The following is a 13,241-nucleotide window of genomic DNA, read 5'->3' on the forward strand; positions in this document are numbered from 1 at the left end:
CTCCAAATATTATTGTTATATAGTGGTAATAAAAAGTCAGACACTCATTACCATAATTTTCTTTTTGTAATCTGGTCTGATAATATCTGTAAAAAAAATCCTGAGTCCAATTATTAATGTTCTGAAAAATAACTTCATGATAAAAATGTGAGGTCACACCATTCATCAGAGGCAGGAAACCTGTTGCCCTCCAGATTTTTCAGACTACAATTCCAATAATCCTTTCTTATTCATTGTGCTAAATGAGCGTAATAGAAGTTAGCGCAAATAATATGAAGGGAAGCATTTATACAATGCTCTGAAGACAGAAAATCATACTCTTGTAATATCTTAGAACACTACAATTTGCTTCACATGGGGCTAACCTTGAAGATGATCCAGCAGCTGCCCACTGCTGACCCAATATTTACCAGTTTGACCGAATAGCTTCTGTCTTATGGGAGCTACATTGGTTGCTGGTAGGCTCCTAGTCTCAATTCAAAATGCTGGTGGTTGCCTATATAAAGTCCTATATGAGTTGGGCCCTTCTTTCAAACCCTCTGCTCCAGGTGGAATCCACCCATTCTACATTGTCTAGCCAGGAGGAGATGCTATGGGAACCAACTCTGGGATATCAAACAGTTGGGGGCCTGTAGGATAACCTTCACAACTTCAGCTTCCTCTGTTTGAAATAGCTTGCTCCCTTCCACCAGTTTAGGGTGCCCCTCACTGGTTTGTCAGTTAAGATGGCGATGAAAACAGCCCTCTTCTGTGGGGCTTTTGGGGTTCAAGAGCTTCGTTATATGACAGTAGTACAAAGAATTGACTTATTTTGCATTGAACTGTTTTTGCCTAGTCTGATGAATAGATGGCATAGAACCTGTGGATTAAAAAAAATCCCTAGTCTCAGTAAAAGAATAGTTTCTTGGTAGGTATTCAGGAAATCCTTATCAGAAGGTTTCACCAATTACCTGAAGGTGGAGAGCCTAAAAACCACAGGACAAGAGATTGGGGTTGGGGGTGGGAAGGTAGGAGCTCTTCAGTGTTACCTTTTTCCTTATGCTTCCCTCCTCTTGCAATACGGTGTACTGGTGTTGCTTTGCTTGCTTTTCTGGAAGCTTTCCTTAGTGCTTTAGCTATATATATATATATATTTGCTTATTAAATAATTGAGAAATTAGAAGAGTGAGAATAATCAGACCTATCGAGTGGCCACTGGATGTCGCTAGTGCTCTACAAGCAAAGGCCTATGGAAGAACCTATTTCTTTTTTCTAAAAAAGCTTTATTTTAAATGTAATTTGGATTTAGGATTCTCTTCCAAAGCAAACCTAATTCTTATTTAGTTTATTTCTGTTTATTCTTCATCAAAATGCTGGCTCATGTCTTCACATAATTCTCCTTTTATAAAGATTTTCACAATACTTTGATTTGCAAAATCCAGGTTGCTCAGGAGATTTTTATATTAACTATTTACTTGCAGACTAAGATACTAGAATTATATGGCAAGTTGCAAATTCTGTCTGGGTCCTCTGGTTGGTGTCACTGTTTGGAGAAGAATAAGGCATTGTTTAAATGGAATAAAAATTCATATGCAAATTAAAGATTATGCTATCTAATTTTATTTGAATTTTATATTGTTTGGATAGTCTATTGAATGTAAGAATTTGAGTATTGGTGAGTTGCAGTAAAATAATTGAATTGAGCTTGTTCTTCTGTTCCTTTAGTAATGAGAATAATTGGTATCAGTGATTATTAATTTATTAAGCTAACAGCAGGGGAAAAAAAAACAGCATGAGATCAGTCAAAAGGACAATGCAATAAAATGGGTGGAGTTGCTGAAGGGCCAGCCTCAGTAATCCTGTTAGAAGAAGAGATTTAAAGGGAAGAAGAAATTGATTTTATGGGTTTTCAACTTTTAACACCAGGAAGAGATGAATAAAGGAGGTGCTTCCAGTGAAGCTTTTCCTTGTGTTTCTCTTCCAGGTTGGCTGCTGATTTCCCCCCACCCATGATACTATAAATCCATCAGTACAGAGTGTAAAGGTAAGATAGTTGATAGGGATTGCCAGCTTGTGACTTGGTAAATGGAAAAAATCAGGAATAAATTTTGACTGCTCAGGAAATAAATATATATGTTTATAATGCCAGGCATTTGGCTCAAAAGGAAGGTAACATAAAAACCCTTCGTTAAAAGACTGGTTTAGGATCTATATAAAATCCCTGCTTTGTGAAAAATTGAATCTTTTGAAAATTTAGCTTGTATATTTTTAGTCTGTCTCTTTCCCCCTTCCTGGACATAGTCTGGGACAGAACTGCTGGGTCCCACCCACCACCCAACCGCAGACAAAACGGTAAAGCAACAACTCAGACCTTTGATAGGAAACTTAAAACTTCCCACTACTATTATGAGGGAGCTCTTGTTACTGCAGTGCCATCTTTCTGATATATTGCAGAATTATTTTTATGTGACAGTTTCTTCTTAGTGTTCTGCAAGCTCCTTTGCTGTAGATGGAAGATGTGATATGGAAATATTTAGTCCTTTGTTAACCTTTACAGAAGAAAACAAAACTGCTTCTATCAAGGAATGTTGTTTTTGGCCACCAAAGGGACTCTACAGAATCACTATAATTATTCTGCAGAACCTGAGTCTATGCCAAAGCTTTAGAAGAGCAAAGATAGTGCTTTTTCTGTGTTTGCTTTGGGGGCAATATCAGAATGGAAAGAGAAAAGACAAATGTATAATCTAGTTAGTAAAAACAATATTGAAGTGTTGCCTCAGAAATTTTTCTCTCAAGTGAAATGAATTCTGAACAGAATTCAGAAATTCTTCTAGGAGAATTTGTAAGGGATTTTAAAGATGATAAAACGTATAATTAAGAATTGTTGGAATTTTTCAGTGACAGGAGAGTTGTTATTACTTCATCTTTTGCATTTACAGTAGGATTTAAAGATTTCTTATATAATGATTTTTACATACTCAGAGGGCAATTTTCATTGAGCAGCAGACTCTAAGCTGTATTTGAGACTGCTTTGGATACTACTGGGTGGTGGGGTCTGGGTTGTCTAGCAGGAACTCTTTACAGCAGGTTTCTCAAACTTGGCAACTTTAGGATGTGTGGACTTCATCTCCCAGAATTCTAACAGTGTTACTTTGAGAACTGCTAATTATGTTATCTGATGAGCCATGGATGATGCAGTTGAAGTCAAATGTCCTCAGGCCAAGTCCTTTGTATTACCCAAATCGTACAACTTCCATATTTCAGTATCAGAAGAGATATTCTTCAAGAGAGACCGGACATTGTTTTCAGTATTTTATTATTAGGGCAAGGATTTCTATGACCTAAAAACGTTAGAAATATGCAAGCATTTATGACCTTAAAACCATTTAAATATGACCAATTAAAGCAAAAATAGGACTTTTAAAGCAAAAATATGACTTTACAATTTTTCTGAAATTAGCACCCAATTTTTTAAAATCTGTGCTTATACACACACACAAACAAATCAAAAGGTTTATTCTTCACTTCCAGTGCAGAAGTACAAGTACTGAAGGAATCAAATGAACATTTTGAGAGTCAAATGGTCATCCCTGGATTAGTTTTCATTAACAGCAGAATTGCATTGGATGATCACGTGCATCTTGAGGTTATCAAACTCAAAACTCCTTCTGTTGCCCACCAGTATGTTCTTCTATCTGAAGAAACTCCGTTCAACATCACAAGAGGTTACAGGAACAAATTTGAAAAAAGCAAACTCATCTGGAGAAGATTCTAGCTCGAAGTCTTCAAATTTTGCTTCAAGTCCATTTAGAACATTACTTATTTTGCAAAGTGTTGAATAACCCAGATTAGATTGCAGCACTCTTTGCAGTTTCCCTTTTCCCTTTCCCTCCCTCCCTCACACACACACCCCTGAGTTGGGGAGCAAATAAGAAAAAGAAAACAAAACAGACAAATTCTCACCTTTTTTTTTCAGGCCTAGTCAGGGGAGAAGCCTTTGTTCCCATCTCTCTCTCTCTCTCTCTCTCTCTCTCACACACACACACCCCCCTCCCTGAGTTGGGGAGCAAATAAGAAAATGGAAAAAAACCCAGGCAAATTCAGGCAAATTCTCACTTTCTTTGCTGGCTTGAACTTGCTGGCTTATCAGGAGGGTTGCCAATGACCAAAATATGACATTTGTTACAAAATTAAGCAGAAATATGACATAACTCCTTTAAAAAGTCAAAATATGACTTTTCAGGCAAAATAAAAAGTACCTAATTCTCACCAGATTACTCTAAAACATGTTTTAACTTACTTATAAATTCAAATAAAGGTTCCAGAAAAAATATGACATGTCATAGAAATCCTTGCCCTATTTATTATTAATCAGTTAACCAATGAAAAGGTTAGAATTGTAGAAAATTCTCTTGTTTTCCTGATAATTGTGTAAACAGGCGAAACAGGAGAAAGATGTGCAACCTTCATGTACCAAAACTAGTATCTTTGTTAACACTTCTTATTTTAAGGCCAAAATGCCATCAGAAGTAGAGAATTTACTCAATACATTGTTCAATGTCATATTCAGCATCATCAAGTTTCTACATAAATCTCAGGGTATTTTTGACAATCTTCCAGCCAGCCTTCAGAGACTTAACACATATCTAACATTACTTCTTTCCATGAGATTTATATGGGAATCATTTTCCAACTAATTTCTTGTTGACGTTAAAAAATGCAGCAATTTTGTCACAATTCCTTTGGGGAGTAACTTGGGGGCAGGGACACAATTTGAACAATCAAAGACTTATAGCCTTGATGTGGTATTTTTTAAAATGATATGACAGCTGTATCTGCCATTTTCAAGTATGGTACAAACACATCAGAGGTTAGTGAAATATGGGATAGACTCATATAATGCATTAGAGCAGTGTTTCTCAACCTTAGCAACTTTAAGATGTGTAGACTTCAGCTCCCCTGGCTGGAGAATTCTGGGAGTTGAAGTCCTTACATCTTAAAGTTGCTGAGGTTGAGAAACACCGCATTAGAGTACTGTATGCACAATTCTTCTCTGCCATTATGTGTAGGCAAATAAGAACCCCTGCATAGGACCCAAGCTGTATTTTTTATATTTTGCAAATTAAAAAAACCTTTAATTAGCACATAAGTGAATAAACTAATCTGTATTTTTCTGATGCTATCATCTAGTAAATTATAATACTAAGTGGCATAAATAGCCCTGGGACACTTATACCATTTACTTTTCAGAACTTTTCTTCAATTTTCTTCTGTGCCCTTGCTGCTGGGATTCAATCTAATAATAGCTAGGAGCACATTTCCAAATGTAATAGATGGCCATGTATAATCTCCCTTGCTGCTACCCCGATATATGAAATTAAATTGATGAGGTATAATACATCCCCTGGGCAAAAGTTCATGAGTCAGGCAATTGGCTTTCTCTGTTTTAGCTACCTTTGTGAGGACTTTATGTCACGTTCTTGCTACTGTTCAGACATTTGACTGTGTGAGTTTGGGATTAAAATGAATGGACTTGAAGATGCTGAAGCATGCCTTCCCTTCTTGACCTAGCTGCTTGAAATTCATAGGGTTATATGAATAGTCCAATTTGGATGATTTGTGAATCTGCTTTGGAGTAAGGATAACTTGGATTACTTTCTACTCTTCCCCTCACTACGAATATGTGAGAAGCATGCTGTTATAACTTAATCCAGCAATCATCCAATAACTGCCTGAGTAAAGTATCATATGTTACACTTAAAGGATTGAGATACTTGCAAGAAGGAGTAAGTAGATGGAAAACCATGGCAAACTAAAATGAAGTTGGTGTATATGTGTGTGTGTATGTGCCTTCAAGTCAGTGTTGACACCTGGTGATTGCCTGGACAATCCCTGTACTTTTCTTGGCAAGATTTCAGAGGTGGTTTGCTATTGCCTCCTTCCTAGGGCTGAGAGAGAGTGACTGGCCTAAGGTCACCCAACTGGCTTTGTGTCTAAGGCAGGACTAGAACTCATGGTCTCCTGGTTTCTAGCCTGATGCCTTAGCCACTACACCAAACTGGCATGGTTATTGCAGCAAAACTATGATTTTAGAATTCAAAGGTAAGTGTGCAAGTACTTCTTGATTACCTAATACCTTTGCATTAACCAAATCCCATTCCCTGAGATTTCTCTTCTAACAGCTTCACAGCAGAAGGTGGAAAAGAAGACAGCTCTAGCAGAGCCATACTTAGTCTCCTGCATCAGTGGCTGACCAGCGTCATGGGAATGGACCAAAGGGGGACCCTTTGCATTATTTCCCATATATACTCACACTCTAAACTAGGGATGGTCACCTTGCTGTGGATGAAGGTTAGTTGTCCATTAAGGGTAGGAATTTTACCTGCATGTTTAGTTGGCCAATGGTGCACTCAGTTTGTAGTTTTTGCCTTCTTCACAGCCAGCCAACAATTTGGCTGTTCATCTGTACAGTATGTTAGCAATATTTCAAAATGAAAGTTCACTTTACAGACAGCATGATGCTTTGCTTTTCTTTCTCCTACTTTTCCCTTTCTCATAAGGTTCTCTTTTTCTGTAAGAAAGGTTGGTGTCTACTATAAGTACAAATAAGTAGAAGAGTTTGCTGTTGTCCATGAAGGATCTTCATAAGGAATCATGGGAGGATGTACTGCCAAGATCCAAGCTACTGTAGCTTTGGGGTGCATATACGTGCCATACAGCCTGGATTGCAGGAGGGGCCCATGGAATCAGTCCACACCATGGTAGGCAAACAGACCTTTCTCTGCTATTGATACTGACCCTCACACAGGCAGCCAACATTGAATCTGGTCACAGATAGGAATTCATAACCAAAAGCAGCTTCCAACCCCAATTTTTCCATTCACTGAAATACCTCCTCACCCCAAATTGCACTGCCAAAATTTGGCCTGAAGTCAAAATGTTAGCTAGTGGAGCTTTTTTTCTTTCTTTGCATGTAAAAAAGAACTCAAAATACCTGTTAACACCATGGTGGTTTTAAAGTACCTACTTTGAATGTTTAAAAATTGGCCAGAATCTGAGACCTGCCTCCAGTGACAACACTTCATCACTGTAATGTCTCTGGAGCCCTCCAAAATCCACCTGTAAAAGAGGTTCTCAGAAAAAGTTGCCTGCCCCTGCCCTATGCCAGTGATAGATTCCATAAGCAATGACCATAAAAGCTATGGCCATTTTTGAACTCATTTCAATATGTGAGGCTATTGCTAATTCTCTCCATGGCCAGCTCCTTCCCTGATCCATGCTGCTGATACAAATAAGAGCTGTTAAGTGGAAGCAGGCTTTCTCCACATCATAAGAAATTGGACAGAAGACTGCCTGCTCATTTTCCCTTACCTCTGTAAATCAAAGGGATAGAGAATTTGATTGAGCTAATCTATATCCAAGACTGAAACAGGTTTGTTAGTCATCTCTCCACAGGAAATCCTGAAAATTGCCATTCTCTGATGGGCCAAGGGATCATTAGTAGCAAATTGTCAGCAATCTCAGCAGATTCTAACTCCTACGTATCTGTTGGGCTAGTGAATGCTCTGACAATAAAAACAGTATGATGTGAAGTTTTATGTGCTTTTTTTAAATCTGAAAACTGAATGAATAGGGAAGGGACCTAGAATATCTGTTACAAGGAAGCCTCTCTCATAGCTATATTCAGTCTGAAATAAAATCCCTAATGAAGAAAATAGATCTTTAAGATTTAAGTGCTAGGGCCAACCTTAATCACTGAGGGTATATTTTTAAAGTTTGGAGTTGTGGGGGAAAAATGCTCTAGATCTTTTGGTCCTCGTGTTAAACAAAATACTGTATTAATAGTAAAATAACTTTTTTCTTTTGTGGCTTCGAGTCAGTGTAGACTCCTGATGACTCCCTGGACTAGGCCCTGCAGTTTTCTTGGCAAGATTTCAAAGTGTTTTGCCATTGCCAGTTTTGTAGGGCTGAGCGAGAGTGACTGGCCCAAGGTCACCCAGATAGTTTTGTGCCTAAGGCAGGACTAGAACTCACAGTCCCCTGGTTTCTAGCTTGGTGCTTTAACTACTACATGAACCTGGCTCTTTTTTCTTTAGCAACTGACTAAACCATCAAATTATTTGGGAGGGGGGAGGTTTACAAATATTCAGATGTATTCAGTGTATGTTGATTATTCAGCTATTTAAATCAAGGAGGAGCCATATGCAACTCTGGCCCCAATATCATTTTATCCTAGCTTGATTTCAAAAGTTAATTATAAGCCATCAGTAGAAATTGTCTGACCCTCAGCCTGAGAGTAAGAACAAAATACAAGAGGTCTCACAGCAAATCACCCTGGTCAGAAGGCAACCCTCCATAGAATAAAGGTTGCCCACCCTTGATTGGCATGGAAAGTGATCAGCAATCCTGCAATCATTTCATTAGTTTATATCTCTGTATTGACTGCAGAGATTCAGAATTTACTTTAGTTCTTTACCTCTGCATTCTTAGTATACAATTTTTCTCCCACACATTTCCACTCCTTAAGGCCATCGAGAGATCTGCCAAGTATCAATTAATTTGGAAGGGCAGAGAGTGAATATACGGTGAATGTATATCAGCTTGTGACACCATTGCACTGCCATGGCCATTCAACCATTGCATGTGAGGCTTTGTTTGTGTCTGCAATAAAGATTCTAAATTCTAGTCAAGTTGTATCTATGGATCTGCCTCGAGTTTAGAAGCTGAATTAAGGATTAAGTGACTGAAGATTGGTGATTTACTATCAAGACTGGGTAAAGACTGACACCCATTCTTTGAAATATAATTTTTCAAAAGTTTATAGTTAAATCACACAAATAGTCATTCCTTTACTGTATTACGCTACTTAGGTTATAATACTTTCTTCATCACAACAGTTTCATCAAAATTAGTTGGGGTTTCTTTTTTGTCTTTTTCATAGATACTGTACTTTGTGGTCATGGTATTGGTCTTAAATATACTACAAATATATTTGGCCTCTGGCAACTTTTAATTTTTGTACTGATTGTTATGATAATTCCAGAATGTACTGTACAAAGTGGACAACCTAGAAGCCTTGATATTGATTCTTTGCATTCATTCATTAAAACAGTATATAAACAAGAATCTTCTTTCTTCAGCAATACAAATAGGTTTACTGAATCTTAGAATCATAGAGTTATTGGAAGAAGACATCACAAAATTCAGTATTCCTGAAGTCTCAAATAAGAACAACAGGAAGATCATAATAAATCCTAAATGTGTTCTTGTTTTCTGTATCCCCATTTCCCTGTGTAATTGGAAGCTATAGCATCAACTGGATCATTTCCCTGGGAGGGCAGAAAACTATGGCTTTTCATAAGCAGAATGTTTAATAATCTTCATGTCATCTGGTAATGAACTACAATTAATAAATGTTCTTACAATGATTAAGGGTTTAGATTGGGATAGTCGAGATCCAGGTTAGCCCATATTACTGGATACCTTTGGATACGTTTGTGCCCGTCATTATCTCATAGCTTAATCTATTGAAGAGGTTGATTGAAGGATTGTGAGGAATGTGGGTTCAGATATCCCAATAGTAAGAAATCTCTCTGGAACCAGTTAAGTCTCAGTAAAGTATTTTGGTTATTGAAAGATACAGTACCATCGCCCTCTGCATCTAAAGACTCAAGTAATTGTATTTCCCCCTGTCCTCTTCTTTTATCAGACCCAAGTCCCCACCTTTGTTTGAAATTGAATATTTACAACTGCCTTCGGTTTTACAACATGGGCTTCAGCAACATTCTTCACTGCCCGTTGGCAGGTAACACTTTGGCCACAGCATTCTGATGTCAACTTGCTGAGTCTGTGAAGTTTCTAATTCTTGCTGGCTCTGTGATGTCTCTAGCTCTCCCTCACATCAATCACATCTCCCTCCTCCCTCCTTTACAACCCATGACAGAGGAAAAGGCCCAGAAGGGGGTTTTATGACTTCTAGGGCCAAACCTCTGACAAGGATCAAATGAAGGGAAACCTTGACTTCTGTTGGGAAATAAATTCTGCCAAGTAGAGTCACTTCGATAAACTCCTGAGATGTCTTGTTGACAATTTTATTATTCACAAGATGGAGAAAGGCATAAGAGGATCAATTAATCATGACCTGATTAGTAGAAAAAATGGGAATTGTGGGAATTTAAGGGGAAAGTGACCATAAGTTCTTCATTTTGAAGAAAACTAAAGGCGAGTGTTCTCAGACACATTCTTTGGACTTCAAGAAACAGGATTTAAGTAAAATAAATAGAAAGTATGATTCCATGGTATGAAGACCAGATGGAAAAAGCAGCTCAAGGTAGGTGAGAGATCTTAAACCAATTATTATGGCTGCAAAAATGGTCAGTTAAAATCTGAAAATCTGATAATACAAAGGAAAATAACTTTCCATTCTATCTGGCAATTGTGAAAGAAAATGACTGCAGCTCCAACTTGCTGAAGATATTGGAAATATGGAGTCCTTGGTACTCTCTGAGCCTTGTTGTTTTCTTGCAGACGTTTCATTGCCAGACTAGGCAACATCTTCAGTGCAAAGAGGGAGTGGGCCTTGCTCTCAGTTTATATATATATTTCAAACATCACAATACACCCTAATCAAGGAACTAGTAACTCAGGCAATCAACCAAGCAGCGAACAACAGCCCAATCAAAGAACTTCCAAGGAAAGAACAACACCCCTACCAACACAAGCAGGTCAAGCCACAGTATATAAACTGAGAGCAAGGCCCACTCCCTCTTTGCACTGAAGATGTTGCCTAGTCTGACAATGAAACGTCTGCAAGAAAACAACAAGGCTCAGAGAGCACCAAGGACTCCATATTGGAAATACTTGTTGTCCTTCAATGAGTTCAGATCTCTAGGACAAGAAGAAATGCATCCTAGGATAATGAGGAAAATTGCTAATGACCTGAGTGACCATTGTTCATTATCTCTGAGAAATAATAAAGAATGGGTGAATGCCAAATGAGTAGAGGAGGTGTCCCTATTTTCAAAAGGGGAAAAAAAGGAAATGCATTTGGGAATAAGAAAATTTAACATAGATCACTGGGAAGGTTCTAGAGAAGATCATAAAACAGTTATTTTCTGAACACTTTGAAAAGAATGGGTACAGAGACCACATAAGAATAGCTGTAAGACAAATGAATTTTCTAATTTATATTTAAATCTACAGTAGAGTACTAGAATGTATGACGAACATACCATGAGTGCTTTTTATGTGGAATTGTTTCAATTATATTTGTTACATTGGAAAGTTGCAATTTTTTTTTTTTTTTTTAAGATGAACATATCCTGAAATATTACTGTGGGAATTTTAGAAATAAAACTATTTCCAACAGGTAAAACTTTTTTTTAGTACAGTTTATTTATTTACAGTACAAGACCAGTCATTAAAAATACATCAAATACAACAGATTAAACACACACACAAATGAAAAAAGAAGTGTAAGACAGGCCTGAAACAATTAGTAATATTAAGAGGGTATTACATGGATTATATAAACCACAGCTATTGATACAAATTTGGTAACCTTTTGGAGGTATCTGAGTGTGCAAGTAAATTAAAAAAAAATTTATATTATTTATCCCCTGTGCCCTCCCCCCACCTTTGCTAGGTTTGATGATAAGGAGTAGTAAATTGCATTGTAAGATCTTTAATTTTAAAGAAAGTTGCCCAGGTTTTTTTTAATACCTTGCTTAGCATTGTTTAGGCAAATTACATTCCTAAATATATCACTGCATTGTTCATCTCTTTATACTATATCTGCAAAAACTAATTTATTTTCATCTAAGCTTTCATGGACTACTTCGACTTTATCAGATTAAGTTTTTCAGGGGATGCTGCACTGATAAACAGTGAATTTCAAAAATTCTGTCAGAGGAAAGTTGTTAATTTTTAGGGTGTCTTAAGAAGGTTATTTATTCTTTTTTTTTTCTTGCAATAATTGTTACTCAGTTGTAAATTCTCATCTTCTGTACTGCTTAGGTTCCTATTTTTTATTTAGAGTGGTCTGTGAAGGCAAGGAGAGTTTCAAGGAATCATAAAGTTGGAAAGGCCATTCAGACCATGAAATCAATCAATCTTTACTGTGGTCATTAACCAACACAAGGCCATCGATTCCAATCTCTGCCTTGGTGCAGGAATCCAAATTAAATTATCCCACATAGATGACAGTTGAGTCTCTGCTTGAATATCTAGATGAAGGAGAACCTGCAACTTTATCTGCTTGATTCATTCCACTATTGAGCTGCTCTTATTGTTAGGAAGTATTTTCTAACTTTTAGTTAGGATCGGCCTTCCTGCAACTTAAATATTATTTCATATCCTGCATTCTGGAATAAGAGAGAACAGGTCTTGATCTTCTGTGTGATATTCTTTCAGCATTGGAAAAGTGCTACTCTATCCCCACAGCTACCTCTTTTCAACGATCCTGAGAGCTGTTTTTGCCACTTTCAATCTCTCTTTATAGGACTTACTTTTCTGCTCATCCTAACTGTCCTTCTCTGAACCTTTCCCAATTTTTCTGAATCCTTACTGAAGTGTGGCATTCCAAACTAGGTGTTGTACTCAATATGAGTTCTGACCAAAGAATAACAAAGTGGAATAATTACTTCCTTTGAATTGGAATTTTTTCTTGATGAAGCCTAAAATGTAATTATTATTTTTTTTTGCAGCTATACCACACTTCTGGCCCATATTCAGTTTGGAATCAGCTACTATTCTAAAATCTTATTCACAAGCACCATTACTAAGACAGGTATGTCCCATCCTACATCTGTGCATTTCATTTTTGTTTCCCAAGTGAAGAGCTTGTTTCTATAAATTTAACTGTATTACTCTCAATCATTTTTTCTACTGTATGATTTTGATTTGATTTCTGCCTTCTAGGGTACTACTTATCTCACCTGATTTTTTGTTATCCGCATATATTATTTTCAGTACAACCAGAGATATGTCGGTATACCATCGGAAGATGAGACCCCCAGGTCGGAAGATGGTCAAAATGCTACTGGGGAGGAACAGAGGATGAGTTCAACTAGGCCCAGACGTGATGACACAGCTAGCTCAAAGCTGAAAGGATGGCTAGCGGCCGACGGTGCTGGTGGTGAATGGTGAATCCGATGTTCTAAGGATCAGCACACCATTGGAACCTGGAATGTAAGATCTATGAGCCAGGGCAAATTGCATGTGGTTATTGGTGAGATGTCAAGATTAAAGATAGACATTTTGGG

This window comes from Candoia aspera, chromosome 4 (genome assembly GCF_035149785.1).
Source record: "Candoia aspera isolate rCanAsp1 chromosome 4, rCanAsp1.hap2, whole genome shotgun sequence".
NCBI lineage: Eukaryota > Metazoa > Chordata > Lepidosauria > Squamata > Boidae > Candoia > Candoia aspera.